Genomic DNA, 14,142 nt, shown 5'->3' on the forward strand with positions numbered 1-14,142 from the left:
GCTGTGAGCAGAAGTCAGACTCTTAATGACCTAGCCACCCAGGTGCCCTTTGAAGGTCATTTTAAAAGCAAAGTTAAAGACAATCTGATCAAAAATTGCAGAATACACTCATTAAATAAATGTGATGATTAAATACAAATAAGGGAAATGTTTTTTTTCCTGCAATTCTGGAAATAAGTTCTGTTGTTCTGAAGGTTTTTATACTTAAAAACAAACAAACAAACAAACAAACAAACAACAAAAATGAGAAACAAAATCCAAGGCAGGGATGGGGGAATCGTGGCAATTAAAGCTGCCTGTTAATCACGTAAATCTGTAGTGGAAACCAATTTTTTCCTGTTCTTCCCAATAAATCAGTTTTGATCTTCAAACTGTGCCTTGTTTTTGTTTAAAGGTTAGATGGTAGAAACCCAATGGGATTTGGTGGCTTTTTGTAAGCAGAGCAAGTCCCTATAATAAAATAGGCACAACTGTCTGACCCACATAGGCACGAGGTGGCAAAGAATGGAGATCCACTATCTGTTTTGATGACTTTTCTGCATTCATATTCTCATCGTCTACTATCTCCTTGACATGGTTGGTGAGACCACACCCAGAGTGAGAGTTTGCCATACCTTGCGTCTTTGTCTCCAGCATCTGTTCTGGCTCCGTGGCGGACCCTACAAGTCACAATCCCCGAAAACCAGTCTGCGCACCCAAGCCGCTCATTCTTCAGAGCCCTGCACCATGCCACCAGCTCCCAGCACAAACCGGTTTTACTCGTTTTATTATATTCCTAAGGCATACCACTCATCAAATGCTGGATCTCCAAGCTCTCCATAATTGTCAGGTTGACAACATACACAATAAATCATACAGCTATTTTTTTTTTAAAGCCAGCAAGAGTGTGTGTCCAACCCGTTGTGAAAACCACCTTGAGAACCTCAACTTCACAATAACTATTCCATCTCTAATAGTTTTTAAAGATGAGCTTTGTCTCTCTTAAACAACAGAGAGGACCGACCAGTTACCCATTACTTGGCCACTGACTTGGCTTGAACAACCTTCCATCAGGCTTCTCTCCTCTCACAGTCCTCTCAGTTGTGGCTCCTCCCACCCCAAGTTTAAGTAAACTCTAAGGTGTAGAACAATCACTTATTACAAGAATCATTTGCACAGCATGAATTATTTTTTGTTAAACTTCCTCAGTGATGTTGTGTGCAAACCCCCACTTACTCATTTTTTTCCTCAAAGTCCCAGCTAGCATCCCCCATTCCCTATAAAAGTCTCTCCCCCACAGTTTTTTGTTTGTTTGTTTGTTTCATTTTGAGACGCCTGCAGATCCTCAGATCAGCGCATCTTCTTTGTTACAGTAGTCTTTTTGTATAAAATTTTTCCTCACATAAGTCCAGATTCGATTTTGCTTAACAATATTATGGACATTAAGAACATTAACAAATCTCCAGAGACTTCTAATATATTCTGTAAAGTGTTTAATCCCCCCAAAATTTACAATAATAAATTTCTATTCACAAATATCCCTTTAGTTTGATTTTTTTCCATTCAGCTATTTATAATAACAGAATCCAATTAAAAAATGAACACATCAAATGAAATTATTTATAGCATTCTTATAGTGTGAAAGAACAAAGCTTTACAATCTTTGAGGTACTTCTAGCAAATCTGAAATAATTTCACGTGTAAGAGACTGCAAATCTTCATTTATCTATTTATTTATTCTTACTTAAAAGCTGATTCTAAAAGGCAACCAACAGAATTTCAGAGTGATTTGATCATATAATTAGATAAAATCATGGATACCTGATCAATATATTTTGCCTATTTAAAGTTACAATATATAATTTTGAAGTAAACATAGAAGACAACACATAATACTGTTGCCAGAAATATCAACTTTTCACCATGAGGAAATTTGTGTGCTTGCAGACATGTGTGTGTGTTTTCTGGGTTGGTTTTATAATCATGGACATTATAAAAACAACACAAATCACAGTACCTGTAAAAATTTCAAGCACCTGAGGAAATAATGGGGAAAGAGATGTTCTTAGCTATAAATATCCCATGAGGAGCACTTGTGAATTAATATGTTTCATTTGTTCTGGAAGGTAGGTATACTTAAGCATTTCAGTTGAACCCCCAACACTCTTTATATATACATATATATATATACATATATATATGTATATATATATATAGTATATTATAAATAATATGTATAATATGTATAAATAATATGTATAAATATTGTATATTAATATATATTATACATATATATTAAAGAAATATATATGAAATTTGTATGAAATTGCAAATGGTTCTCTCTGTGATATACAAATATAAAATGAGTATCTGTCAAAGATTTTATTAAACTTATTATGCAATGAGGAAACCAGTAGGATGATAAGGCTAGTTCAAAAAAGATATTGAAGACTTGAGATTTATTTATTAAATTTTAAAAGTTTATTTATTCTATTTTGAGATAGAGAGAGTGATAGTGGGGGAGAGGCAGAGAGAGAGGGAGAGAGAGAGAATTCTAAGCAGGCTCCACGCTCAGCTTAGAGCCCGATGGAAGGCTCAAACTGATGAACCATGAGATCATGACCTAAACCAAAATCAAGAGTCAGACACCTAACCAAATGAGCCATCCAGGTGGCCCAGGGCTGAAGATTTAAGCATTCTGTCATGTTACTAATGAAATAAATTTCCTAACTGATACAAAACTCCTCAATATCCAATAAGAAAATAAATATGTAATCTATGTGGTTATACCTTCTACTGTACAAACATTTATAAATTAACCTGTAATTTTAGAATATTTTGCCTATACTTGTCAAATGCATTATCCTAGAAAATTAATTCTTCGCTGACTATTAAGCAATGACATGAAAAGAATATGCAGGCATCATCATGTTTCATTTCCTAGTTTTTGTTAATATTTCTTTTTTTTAATTTTTTTAAATGTTTATTTATATTTGACACAGAGAGAGAGAGAGAGAGAGAGAGAGAGAGAGTGCGTGAGCAGGGGAGGGGCAAAGAGAGGGAGACACAGAATCCCAAGCAGGCTCCAGGCTCTGAGCTGTCAGCACAAAGCCCAATGTGGGGCTTGAACTCATGAGCCACGAGATCATGACTTGAGCCGAAGTCAGACACTCAACTGACTGAGCCATCCAGACACCCCTGTTAATATTTCTTAATATCAGTTGCTTATATATGAAAGCCTGACATTTCTACTGTTTTTACTGGTTGCTTTCATGTCCACCTACTAATGATTCCACCATTTTAGAGTCACCTCCTTTTAAAGGTATTTGTAAGCATTTCCTATACCCTGAGCTTAAGACAATCATACAAACCTATCTCTTCATGATCTTGGTATCTTGTTATGTCCATCTTCTTTAAATCCAGCTGTTGTAGATGATTTACATCTCCCCATTTTTTTTCTGGGATAATTTTTCATCCAATTTGGTTGAAGATTTCATTAATTAAATGAAATTTTACCTTTTCTCTTCACTTCCAGAACAATTTCTAACAATCTCCACATGAAAATCTCTAAATGTTATTGTACTTTTTGCTATTTCCATTTGAATGTGTTGCTTCAAGGGACCAAAGTTGGATTTCTATCTATGAAATGAGGGCCATTTATACCTTCACATGCAGTACTTGCTTTCTTGTTATTATAGGCACTCTTAAGATACGTTTCTCTGTTTTTATTTTTTGAATTTAAAAATGCTGATAGAGCTCCCATTTGTCTTAAGACATCTATAACTCACAAGGAAAAATAACACTTATTTTCAATAAGTGATATTCCTAGGCTCTAATGAAATTCTGTGTCTTAAGCAACCTCAGCAAACATTTAGCTTGTCCCAATAGCTCATAATGTTTGAAGAGATATCCAAGATATTTGTTATGTGACTGATATATTTGAATATTAGATTAATCACAAATCTTTAGTGTAAGAAAAGCTTAGTTAAATATATTTTATGTTATGTTCAAGATAGTGTCATCTAATAAATAATATGTAACCACAAATACACCAATAACTTGTACAAAGAGTCTGTAGAAATGGTGAGCCCAGTGCAATATACAAACTAACCAAGATCCATATAGATCCATTGGGCAAATTTGAAAATGCTGCATTCTTGATTTATTATAATCTAATCCTTCTTTCTGCATAGGTCATAAGTGGGGCTGGCTAGCTTGCATCTCTGGATGCAATGATACTGCCAGCAGCATTATCTCTTTTTCCAAGTACTAAAAGTCAAAATTAAAAACTAAAAGTTTTTGATCTAGACCAAAAAGCATGACTTTTGATGATAAAATACTCATATATTTTTGTCCTGTACTTAAAACATTTCCTTAGCAATAAGCATTACTTGAAGTGCTTTTAAAATGATTTATACAGATTATTAACTTCTCTATCAGAGGTTGTTAACAGAAAATATTGGAAAAGTTAGCACACAATAATGAAGTATATTTTCATTTATTTTTTTCTGTTTATAAGAAGTAGTGGTTTTTCACAGTATTTGTGTCATTATTCATATCTGATAAAGGCTAATATTTTTGTAAATTTTATTTGCTTTATTTAATTTCTTGCCAATTCCAAGACTGGAGGGAGTAGTCTAAATATAAGTGATTTCATTCTGCAGTATATCCATGTATCTCGTTATTATTCTGTCAAGCATTTAGCTAAGCTACACCATGCTATTGCTGGCTTGGCATACATTTTGTTTGATCAAACTGCCAGCAGGGGCCTCATGTGAGCACATGCCCTAGATAGCACCCCACAAAGTCACAAGTAAATGTAAGTCCCTGATAAGACTTCCCCAAAGGCCCTTGTGATGAACACTCTCCTGTGTCTCCCAGACAGAGCCTTTCCCCTTGTGTGCCCCTTATATAAGACCCTGTGGAGTTTAGATTTTTTGGGGGGGGGGGTTTGAATTGATTAATCTGGTCTTAGCCTGGGAACCCCAAAGCATCCAACTTAAGGACCCTAATAAAAGGATGTGCCTCAGGTCCTTCTTTCTCTCTGCCTGTATCATGCCTTGACTTCCTCACGTGACCCCTCAAGGTGTGCTGTGTACTTCCTCCAGGACCTGTGAGTAATAAACTTCTTTCAATTCCTTTGTGGCTTCTTCTTAAACCCCATGGTTCACCATGTGGCACCCAGGTTCGACTTAACAAATGGCAATTTATTAAAGCCACAACAATGTTGTACACCTTAAACTTAATACTATATGTCACTTATATATTGATAAAGATGGGAAAAAATAAATTAAATAAATAAATGTGTTTTAATTCCATTCTTTCAAAAAATATATAGCATTATTTCTATATGTTAATAAGTAAAAGTAATAGTAAAGATAAGTAATATTCATTGAAGCCTAATAATATATCAGAACTTGTACTTTGTGCTTACAATTTTAGAATTCAACTTGTACACAATGCAAAGTAGAATTATACACTCCTCCGCAGTTTACAAATGAGAAAGCTGAGTTTTCTAAATGTTACATAACTCATAAAAGTAGTTAGGAATGCTTTGTTGTGGTAAACTTTCAGTTTTATTCTAATTTGAAAATGTTATATCTGGCAACCTAACCTCATTTTTAAACCTCCTAAATGAGACTATACAGGAGACAGAATTGTAGACTAAAGAATATTTTTCCTTGGAAATTTAAAACCTTTATTCGTTTTTCCAGTATTTGTTGATAATGAGAAGCCAAGTATAATTACATTTGTTTTCTGAATTTAGCTAGATAAGTTATATAATAAATATATTTCCTCAACATTTTAGTTATTATTGATTTTTCTAGCATATTATTGTTGATGAAAAGTTATCTTTCAGTCCAATGTTCTTTTTTCATATTAACGCACATTGGTTTTTTTGAATATCTTTTAGAGCATTTATTTTTTCCTTTATGTTTTGCAGTTTTAGCAGAATGTTTCTGTATATTCAGCACAATATTCATGTTTTCCTAATATAAAAACTTATGTATTTTATGGCGCCTGGTTGGCTCAGTCAGTTAAGCATCTGGCTTCAGCTCAGATCATGATGTCATGATTCAGGAGTTTGAGCCCTGCTTTGAACTCTGCTTATAGCTCAGAGCCTAGAGCCTGCTTCATATTCTGTCTCCCTCTCTCTGCCCTTCTTTCACTTGGGCTCTCTCTCAAAAATAAATAAACATTAAAAAAACATTTTTAAAAACTTATGTGTTATTTCCAGTTATAAAAAAAGTATTAATTATTTTGTCTTTGGATAGAGCCTCATATATACTATCAGTATTCTAGAATATTCCACATAGACTTTGTTGGAACTCCTTATTTTATTCCCCATGCTGTTCAATTTCTTGCTGTTCAATTTAATCTCTGGATTTTTTGTTATTGTATCATGGTTATTCCCTTCTATAAATCTTGTGATAGTTGTTTTACCTTAATTTCTATTACAGAATATTAATTTTAAAAGAAAACACAGGACATACATATAATGGACTTAGAAACAACAAAATGAACACCTAGGACCCACAGTTCCAAGAAAGAGATGCGTATGTTCTTTAATTCTTAGATAACAATGTTCTGTGTATGTATATTAGATCAAGTTTATTAATTTCTATTCAAAATGCCTTTATCCCTTCTGATAGTGTCTGTTTGTCTATCAGTTACAGCTGCATATAATTTCTGGTGATTTTACTAAATTCATACCAAGTTAAACTTGTTACATATTCTTGGTGAATTGAAACTTTTTTTCTTTTGAAATGACGTACTTGTTAAGTTTTGCTTTAATTTCTATTTTATCTTATCACTATGTAGTTACCTCAGCGTTTCTATATGTTTATATATATATTGGAAATAGCGCTTTTTAATTGTGATTGTTTCTTTTTTTTTCTTTTTTGTGTAATCTGTCTGTAGTCATTTCCTCTGCTTTCTTTCTTAAGATTGATAATTCCACAATTACTATACCACATTCCTTTCTGTCAACTTAGAAGCTATATTTCTTTTATTGTTTTTTCTAGCAGTAGCTAGAAAATAGAGCATACATTCTTTACTTACCAAAATCTCCTGACACCCTCATTCCTCTCACAGATAATAAAAGGAGTTTAATAATGTTAATTCCATTCATCTTCATCCCAAATGTTTTTCTATTCTTGTCATGTGTGAGGGTTACTTTCAGATGTCAGCTTGACAGAGCTAAGGAATGTCCATGTAGTTGGTAAAATGTTATTTCTGGGTATGTTTGTGAGAGTGTTTCTGGGAGAGATCAGCATTTGTATCAGTGGACTGAGCAAAGAAGATCACCCTCACCAATGTGGCACACATTATTGAGAACCCAAATAGGAAAAGGCCCTATAACATTGGAGCTCCTGGATCTCAGGCCTTCAGACTTAAACTGAATTACACTGGAGGCTTTTCTGGTTCTCCAGTTTGCAGGCAGCAGATTGTGGCACTTCTTGGCCTCTATAGCTATGTGAGCCAATTTCTATAATAAATCTCCTCTTTCTCGTTATATATCTTATCGGTTCTGTTTTTCTGGAAAACACTAACCAATACAGTATGCAATTTTATTTATTATCCATAAAATGTTTGACCCCAAAGGATATTATTATCGCTTGGTAGAATCAATATTCACATTTGCATTTTTATATTTACTGTTCTTCATTTATTTTTACATCACTAATACTTCATCTGAAAATAGTTCTTTCTGCCTGAACTTGGTGAACACTTTCAGAATGGCCTTTAGCTTAGGTCTGCTGGTAGTGCATTCTTTCTTTTAGGTTGCTAGAAAATATCTTTGACTGGTCTGAATTCCAGAAGTGTATATTTTTTTCCTTGTCAATTATCAAATGTTTATGTATTTAGTGTTTTAAACATAGTCCATTATCCTGTGGCTTTAATTACTTCTGATGAAAAGTCAGCTATTTGTTTAAATTTTGCCATTAAAACATAGCGTCTCTTTTTTTGTCCTCTAGCTCATTTATGATTTATTTCCTTTTTTCTTTAGATTTCTATGATTTCACTATGATGTAATTGGTTGGGATTTTCTTTATGACTTATTTGGGGCTACTGAGCATTTTTAAACTATGAATTGATGACTTTTAACTGTTTTGGAAAATTATTACCTATTAACTACTCAAATTGTTTTAAATTTCTTTTACTCTATAACCTGTTACTTTTCTTACTAGGTCTCCAATTAAGTATTTGTTAAACTCTACCTCCTATATCTCTTTTCTACTAGTCTGAACTTTTCCTTTTTTTTAAGTTTATTTATTTATTTTTAGAAAGAGAGTGTACACACAAATGCGTGAGCAAAAAGGGGGGGGGTTAGGGAGAAGGAAAGAGAGAATCCCAAGCAGGCTCCATGCTGTTGATACAGAGCCTGATGCGGGGTCCTATCTCATGAAGTATGAGATCATTACTGGAGTCGAAATCAAGAGGTGGACACTTAACTGACTGAGCCACACAGGCGCCCTCCCATCTTTTTAAACTTTGCATTCCACTTCTGTATCACTTATTTTGACTTATTTTCCTGGCAATTAATTCCCCCTCCAGATGTGTTTAAACTGTTAAATGCATTCACTGAATTGTTAATTATAATTTCTGTGTTTATCAGGTTTTATCATTTTTCTTGGCTTTTGTTTTTGTCTGACACTGAGATGTCACTATGTTTTTTAAATTTTCAATTATCTTATGAATATTTCAAGATTAGCTACAATCTCCTTGTAATATTAAGCATAGATTTATAAGTCTATCTTTCATTATTTGGGTGCCTAGAATTGATTATGTGCTAAACATTTTATTTGAAACAACTTGTTTTTAGAAATTATTCGAAAACTAGCATGAAGCTTTATTCCTTCAGAAATGATTCTTTCATATATATATATATATATGTATATATATATATATATATATATATATATATATAATATAGAAAACTAAAATCATTGGTATTATCGTATTACCTTATCCAATTCCAAAGCATAAGTTTCTCCAGACAACCCATGTTTCTTAAAGCCTAAAGGCAGGTCATTTGAATGTTGGTTTTCAAACTCTTAATATTTTATTCTAATGTGTCTGCCTGTGATCCTCCAGTCTTTACATGACATGGTCTTTAACCATAGTAGATCTGTTTTATCCCCTAGCCTGAAGGGTTTTTAAACCTGGAGCTTCTTGGATTTCTCTACTTATTTGAGAATAATTCCCAAATAAGTAAAAGAATTTCCCAATTCTGAAAGGTTTCGGCTGTGCCAAAATCTTCTGGTTTCCACCTTTTTCATTTTGGGAATATTACTATTACTCTTAATTTTCTTAGTTTTCTTTAGCTGTTAGAATAATCCCAAATACCTGTGTGAGAAGTACTGGAAGTTGATATTCTTTTCTGGTGGTCCTTCTTGTCGTTACCAATATTGAAACTGTTTTTATGTCTCTTTACTTATTCCTAATATTATTCATGTGTGCTTCTTTTTTTCTGATCAGGCCAGACTTTTTATTATAGTTTCTTTGGTTTTATTCTGATCTTTTTATAATTTCTTAGAACACATTCACAACCTTTTCATTTTTTACTTTCTTCTATTGTAACTGAAATAGGGCTGCAGATTTCTCTCAAATTATCCCTTTTGCTGCAACTCACTTCTTAACATTTTTACTAATTTCTTCATCATCATTCAGTTTCTAGCGTTTTGAAAAATGTATCATGGCTTTTGAGCTATGATTTATTAATTTTTGACCCATGACTTATTACTAATGCTTTTTGGTATTTTATTACATTAATACTAGTAATTCATTCTTATTTGTTATGAGTAATAATAGCCAATATTTATTTAGTACCTATATGGCTCAAAGTACATTATGTTTACTTTTTGCACTTAATCTTGGAAATAACCAGGTGGGAATAGATGAGATTGTTATATCTTCCTTTTCAAACAGCTTTGTGAAAGTTTAATTGACATGCAATGTAGTACACATGTTTAAAGTGTAAAAGGTGATAAGATTTAGCATGATATATGCCCATGAAATAATTTCTGCACTGAAGATAATGGACATATCCATAGCCATCAAAAGTGTTTTCCTTCTCTTGTGTAATCTATCCCTCTCAGCTCTCCAAATTTCCTACTCCTTCCCCACACCACCATTGACCTACTGTCACTAAAGATTTTAAGTTTACATTTTTTAAATTTTTTTATATAAACGGAATTAGGTGAAAGTACTCTTTGTTTTACTTTTTTACTTGATGTAATAATTTTGATATCCATTCATGTTGTTGTTCATATCAATAGTTTCTTTTCTATTGCTGTAGAGCATTGCATTGTATGGATATCCTAAAGATATTTTATCCTTTCACTTGTTGCTATATGTTTTTATAATTTCTAGTTTTGTCTATTTCAAATAAAACTTCAACAAACATTAGCATTGAACTCTTTTCCATTAGCCCATAGATTTGTTTAGACAAATAATATCCAGAGGGCCTCACTATGCACTACTCCTTGAGATATTTGGAGAATTTAATCACATGAATCACACCAGATTAGGGGAACCACTTTATAGCAAAGAAAGTGTAAGATTTATTTCAGGACTTTAGAATCTACTTTATATCCCATACTGCACCACCCTGAAATGACTAGCTGATAGAGTATTTGAACAATCTGCTGGAGATGTAGTTGATGTGTCCCACCGCCTTCTCCTTGAGACAATAGTATACAAGGTTGAGGTACTGTCTTCCAAGCTTTAGTATACAAATTGAACTAAAGACCTCTATATGTCATTGTATGTCCAACAGGAAGAATATATGTCTGACATAAGTTTGATAATTAAATATGGAAGCTGGATTTACTTCCACTTATCATCATTCTCAATAACACATGGAAGTGTTTTGGCTTTCTTCTCTCACATACTAATGCTCTGCCAAGTTACAGCTCGTATTCCCCAAAGGGAACATTCTTTCACCAGGGATCACAAAAACTAAGCTAAAAATGATGGCTGCCACTCAAGCACTTTAGGTTACTGTGTCCAAGGACCAGTAGGCAAAGGCAGGAGTCATCAGTTTGGCAAGTGTAATTAACTCTGATTATTTCCGAAGGGGATAGGGCTACTGTTACACAATAAGGGCAGAGATGAGATGTATAGCTATCATCCAGATAATCCATTTTGGTGCCTGTTGGTACACACTTTCCCGGTCATGACTGTAAATGAATACCTTCATTAACCTCAGCTGAGGAGGACGTGGTGACCAGGGTCTCTACACTTAGGGAATGGGGGTCTGGGTCATAACACCAGAGGAATCACTGATATGGGCAAAGCAGAATCTAACTTGAATACAGTAGAGGACAGAGATGATGAGTAGCCCACTGGATGGATTTTGGATGGACTTTGATCGGTACAGAGATATATTACCTAATTTACTTTTAAATTTTTTTTTTTTTTACGTTTTATGTATTTTTGAGATAGAGAGAGAGAGAAAGTGAGCACAGGTGGGGGGCGGGCAGAGAGAGAAGGAGATACAGAATCCGAAGCAGGCTCCAGGCTCTGAGCTGTCAGCACAGAGCCCGATGCAGGGCTTGAACCCACAAACCGTGAGATCATGACCTGAGCCAAAGTTGGATGCTTAACCGACTGAGCCACCCAGGTGCCCCAACTAAATCTGCTTTTGACACAGGACTTACTGCACAGCTGTCAGCAGACAGACTGTAGCTGTCAGTTTCTTTATAATTACCTCAGTTTATCTTAGTGCAGGCCATATACAATGACTGATTGTGGTGCAAATTAAAAGGCTGGCCATCTGTGATGAGCCATATATACTCCTAAATTTTCTGTAAGATTGGCTGAGTTTTCATTTAGGCCTATTTTGCAGGCACACTTCTAACTTCCAAATCTACTTCTTCCATTTTCCTTTCCACAGGTATTGATGCCCGATGAATAAATACCATGCATGCCACACTCCATCTAGGCATCTGCTTGTGGAGAGCTCAGCCTACAAAAGTATTCATAATGAAATCAGCTTCTGCTGCTTTTTTGTCGGCAGTCTCCCACATAATAGTACTAATATTATATATAATGCAAACAGACACGCAAACAATCTCAGCTCCCCCTAATGCATACCTACATTAACATAACTTATTAATTCATTATTCAAGTTTATTAGGGTTTTTACTGAACACAAGCCTAAATTAATTTGTGTAACTCCCCCATCCTTAATCTACCCTTCCCCCCATTAAAGTGGCATTCCTCATAAAAAAAGAGTGAGAAGGGTTTACATTTTTCTCTCAGAATCCAAACATGAAGTGATTCCTCAGGGGGTGAAAGTACATTAAAAAAGTGTGGGGGCTTGGGGCCTCTGGGTGGCTCAGTCACTTAAGCCTCCGACTTCAGCTTAGGTCACCATCTTGTGGTCCATGGGTTCAAGCCCCGCATCAGGCTCTGTGCTGACAGCTCGAGCCTGGGGCCTGCTTAGGATTCTGTGTCTCTCTCTCTCTGCTCCTCCCCTGCTTGTACTCTGTCTCTCTCTCTCTCAAAAATAAATAAACATTAAAAAATTTTTTTTAAAGGTGTGCGGGCTTATTATTCATTAGCCCCTGAAACAATCATTATATGCAGAAAGGAAAAAGTAGTGTTTGTCCTTATCACTAAAAATATAATGAGAACATAATATAACTCTAATGCACCTAAAATGTTAAAGAAAATGTTCTTTTCTGAAAATTATACTATCATATGCAACTTTAAGATTTTCTGGTGAAGACCAGATTACTTTCAAAAAACAACATGTAAGTCAGTATTTGGTCATTTTAGCAAATGGTATAGTGATTATACGTCCAGGTTTTACTCTTTGGTAACAGTGAGATCAACTGAAAAACATAGTGTCACAAAATGACCTATAAGCACTGGTGGCCAAATACCTTCCCCCAAATCCTATCTAGGTTTAATTATGAAAACTCATCCTAAAATGATTATTTAAGGACGAAGTGGTGGGGTAATAATAAGAGATATTTATGTATATTCACATGATCTCAACACATTTAGGTGAATTCTTGTCAGTATTTATATATAAAGGATCAGGTAATATTCGCAGATTCTGTTCATTCTCAGTCTTTCACAGTGTAACGAAATATAGGTACTATTTTGGAAATGATGCATTTTTTTGTGAAGTCAATAAAGAATGTGCCTAAGGGTAAAGGAACAGTTTGTATATCAAAACACCCTGGAGAGTTGTCTAGGCAATGAAGATATAAGCTTTAAAATTTATATTTTAAGTCAAGAAATAAAAATGGTATTACTTTGTACTCGTCTAGCACAGCTAGTGCTGGTGCTGAATAAAAGGTTGTAACTTTATTCTCCTGCAGTCGTGCACCACGCCGCCACATCTCCCGTAGAGTCTGCCATTTTTAAGAAATCAACCGCAGTTCGGTCACTCTATTGGTAACAAGAATGCCCATTTAGCATAAACAATAGCAACGTTTCCCCCCCAAGGAAAGCAAAATTTTGTCACTTTTCCTGATCCATGCATCCGTATTACTTTTAAGAGATGAAACAAATTGTCCATCTTGAATGCTATATCTCTTATAGATTGTGTTAGTCATAGTATCAGCTATTATTTCAAAAATGCACTTAAGAACTTTAATTTGAACTTCAAAATATTAGTTGTTCATATTTTTATTTAGAAGAGTATCTCTTTTGTTGTTATGGGTCACAGGCCAATTTGATAATACAAATAAAGTTACAGAACCTGTAGCAAAAACACAAGTGAGCTTATTAATAAATGTAAATTTTTGACAGGAATATCATTGATATTCTAATAAGGGAAAAACATCAAAATATTCTTGAATCTTGTTCATGAAACTGTAATGGTTATGAGTGTTAACTGAAGGATACTTGAAATAGATTATAAAAGATAATCAATTCTCCGTGTGTTAAGCATTTATACGACATTCAATTAAAATTAAGTTATTATAATTATGGAGCAATCCTAACTGGTATTCAGTATAAGTGTAATGATAAACAGTACTAATAACCATAGCTATTGAGCCCTTATTTGCCCTCTTTAAATGTTTTGCACTCTCATGTTGATGTCTTTACACTAACCTGGCAGAAATTGACTATTAATATTATATATAATTTAGTATTACATTAATACTTTCATTCTGATGTGATGTAAGAGAAGCTTAG

The 14,142-nt window shown here is 34.1% G+C and overlaps 1 pseudogene; it reads right to left on the minus strand.

Moving 5' to 3' along the window:
• Positions 1-353: 353 nt before the first annotated feature.
• On the minus strand, positions 354-13,340 carry LOC125164775 (protein dpy-30 homolog; annotated as a pseudogene).
• Positions 13,341-14,142: the final 802 nt, after the last annotated feature.

This window comes from Prionailurus viverrinus, chromosome B1 (assembly GCF_022837055.1).
Source record: "Prionailurus viverrinus isolate Anna chromosome B1, UM_Priviv_1.0, whole genome shotgun sequence".
NCBI lineage: Eukaryota > Metazoa > Chordata > Mammalia > Carnivora > Felidae > Prionailurus > Prionailurus viverrinus.